Source organism: Arachis hypogaea, chromosome 20 (assembly GCF_003086295.3).
Source record: "Arachis hypogaea cultivar Tifrunner chromosome 20, arahy.Tifrunner.gnm2.J5K5, whole genome shotgun sequence".
In the NCBI taxonomy this organism is placed as follows: Eukaryota; Viridiplantae; Streptophyta; class Magnoliopsida; order Fabales; family Fabaceae; genus Arachis; species Arachis hypogaea.
In genome coordinates this window covers 14,314,340-14,317,641 of record NC_092055.1, presented here as the reverse complement: position 1 = coordinate 14,317,641, position 3,302 = coordinate 14,314,340, and the positions used below count along the sequence as shown (strand labels likewise).

At 32.3% G+C, this 3,302-nt stretch overlaps 1 non-coding gene across 1 annotated transcript; it reads right to left on the bottom strand.

Annotated features, from left to right (window-relative positions):
* Positions 1-2,385: 2,385 nt before the first annotated feature.
* LOC112787647 (small nucleolar RNA R71) lies at positions 2,386-2,493 on the bottom strand. Its single transcript, XR_003195048.1, has one exon. It is a non-coding gene; the product is annotated as a small nucleolar RNA R71 (small nucleolar RNA).
* Positions 2,494-3,302: the final 809 nt, after the last annotated feature.

Genomic DNA, 3,302 nt, shown 5'->3' with positions numbered 1-3,302 from the left:
GTGACCATAGCTGCTTCAAGCCAACAATCTCCGTGGGATCGACCCTTACTCACATAAGGTTTATTACTTGGACGACCCAGTGCACTTGCTGGTTAGTTGTACGAAGTTGTGAAACAGAATTAAGAACATGAATGTGCGTATTGAGTTTTTAGCGCCGTTACCAAGGAAGGAATGATCACGATTTCGCACACCAAGTTTTTGGCGCCGTTGCCGGGGATTTTTTGAGTTTGGACAACTGACGGTTCATCTCGTTGCTCAGATTAGGTATTTTTATTTTTATTTTAAGCTTTTTATTTCTTATTTTCGAAAAATACAAAAAAAAAATTTTCTTCTCTTTCGTTTTTCCTAATTAAATTTCGAAAAAAATAAAAAAAAATTTATAAAATCATAAAATCAAAAATATTTTTATGTTTCTTGTTTGAGTCTAGAGTCAAGTTTTAAGTTTGGTGTCAATTGTATCTTTTTAATTTTCCAAAAATTATTTTCAAAAATTTCATGCATTGCATTCTTCATGATCTTCAAATTGTTCTTGGCCAGTCTTCTTTATTTGATCTTCATATTTTCTTATTTTGTGTCTTTTCTTGTTTTTCATATGCATTCTTGAATTCTTAGTGTCTAAAAATTAAAAATCTTTAAGTTTGGTGTCTTGCATGTTTTCTTTTCTTGAAAATCTTTCAAAAATAAGTTCTTGGTGTTCATCTTGACATTCAAAGTGTTCTTGGTGTTCATCTTGACATTCATAGTGTTCTTGCATGCATCATGTGTTTTGATCCATAATCTTCATGTTTTGAGTCTTTTTGTTGTTTTTCTCTTTCATCATTAAAAAATTCAAAAATAAAAAAAAAATATCTTTCCCTTTTTCTTCTCATCAAATTCGAAAATTTGAGTTGACTTTTTCAAAATTTTTTAAAATCTAGTTATTTTTATGAGTCAAATCAAATTTTCAATTTAAAAATCTTATCTTTTTCAAAATCAAATCTTTTTCAATTTTCTTTTCATATTTTTGAATTCCTTTTTAAAATTTTTCAAAATCTTTTTCATTTTTTTGAAAATATTCAAATTAATCTTCAAAATCTTTTTCTTATTTTATTTCTTAATTTTCGAAAATTTTATTAGCATTTAATGTTTTGATTCAAAATTTTTCAAAGTTGTTACTTGCCTATTAAGAAAAGTTCAATCTTTTAAATTTAAAATCATATCTTTTAGTTTCTTGTTAGTCAAGTAATCAACTTTGATTTCAAAAATCAAATCTTTTTAAATTTCTTTTTCAAATTAATTTTCAATCATATCTTTTCAAAATCAATTTCAAAATCTTTTCTAACCACTTATCTTTTTAATTTGATTTTCAAATCTTTTTCAATCAATCTTATCTTTTTGTTTCAATCATATCTTTTTCAATTTCAATCATATCTTTTTCAAAAACAAATTTCAAATCTCTTTTAATCAATCATATCTTTTTCAAAACTACCTAACTAACTCTCTCTCTCTCTCTCTCTAATTTTCAAAAATCCCTTCTCTCTTTTTCAAAATTCCTTTTTAATTAACTAATTGTTTTTAATTTTAATTTTAATTCAATTTCAATTTTAACTTTTGAATTTTAAATTTAATTTTAAAATATTTTTATCTTATTTTGTTTAATTTTCGAATTCCTTTCTTATCTCTAATCTCCTTCTATTTATTTATTCATCTACTAACACTTCTCTTCCACTCAAAATTCGAACCCCATCTCCCTCTCTGTGTTCAAGTTTTTCTCTTCTCCTTCTCATATTCTTCTCTTCTTCTACTCACATAAAGGAACCTCTCTCTACTGAGGCAAAGAGGATCCCTATTATTTTCTGTTCTCTTCTTTTTCATATGAGCAGGAACAATGATAAGAACATTCTTGTTGAAGCTGATCCTGAACCTGAAAGGACTCTGAAGAGGAAGCTAAGGGAAGCTAAAGCACAACTCTCTGGAGAAAATCTGACAGAAATTTTCGAAAAAGAAGAAGATATGGCCGAAAATAATAACAATGCAAGGAGGATGCTTGGTGACTTTACTGCACCTAATTCCAATTTACATGGAAGAAGCATCTCAATCCCTGCCATTGGAGCAAACAATTTTGAGCTTAAACCTCAATTAGTTTCTCTGATGCAACAGAACTGCAAGTTTCATGGACTTCCATCTGAAGATCCTTTTCAGTTCTTAACTGAATTATTGCAGATCTGTGATACTGTTAAGACCAATGGGGTTGATTTCGAGGTCTACAGGCTTATGCTTTTCCCATTTGCTGTAAGAGACAGAGCTAGAGTATGGTTGGACTCTCAACCTAAGGATAGCCTGAACTCTTGGGATAAGCTGGTCAAGGCTTTCTTAGCCAAGTTCTTTCCTCCTCAAAAGCTTAGTAAGCTTAGAGTGGATGTTCAAACCTTCAGACAGAAAGAAGGTGAATCCCTCTATGAAGCTTGGGAGAGATATAAGCAACTGACCAAAAAGTGTCCTTCTGACATGCTTTCAGAATGGACCTTCCTGGATATATTCTATGATGGTCTGTCTGAGCTATCAAAGATGTCATTGGACCATTCTGCAGGTGGATCCATTCACCTAAAGAAAACGCCTTCAGAAGCTCAAGAAATCATTGACATGGTTGCAAATAACCAGTTCATGTATACTTCTGAAAGGAATCCTGTGAGTAATGGGACGCCTATGAAGAAGGGGGTTCTTGAAATTGATACTCTGAATGCCATATTGGCTCAGAACAAAATATTGACTCAGCAAGTCACTATGATTTCTCAGAGTCTAAATGGAATGCAAGCTACATCCAACAGTACTCAAGAGGTATCTTCTGAAGAAGAAGCTTATGATCCTGAGAACCCTGCAATAGCAGAGGTGAATTACATGGGTGAACCTTATGGAAACACCTATAATTCATCATAGAGAAATCATCCAAATTTCTCATGGAAGGATCAACAAAAGCCTCAACAAGGCTTTAATAATGGTGGAAGAAATACGCTCAGCAATAGCAAGCCTTTTCCATCATCTTCTCAGCAACAGACAGAGAATTCTGAACAAAATACCTCTAATTTAGGAAACTTAGTCTCTAATCTGTCCAAGGCCACTTTAAGTTTCATGAGTGAAACAAGGTCCTCCATAAGAAATTTGGAGGCACAAGTGGGCCAGATGAGTAAGAAGATCACTGAAACACCTCCTAGTACTCTCCCAAGCAATACAGAAGAGAATCCAAAGAGAGAGTGCAAGGCCATTGATATAACCAATATGGCCGAACCTACAAAGGAGGAAGAGGACGTGAATCCCAATGAGGA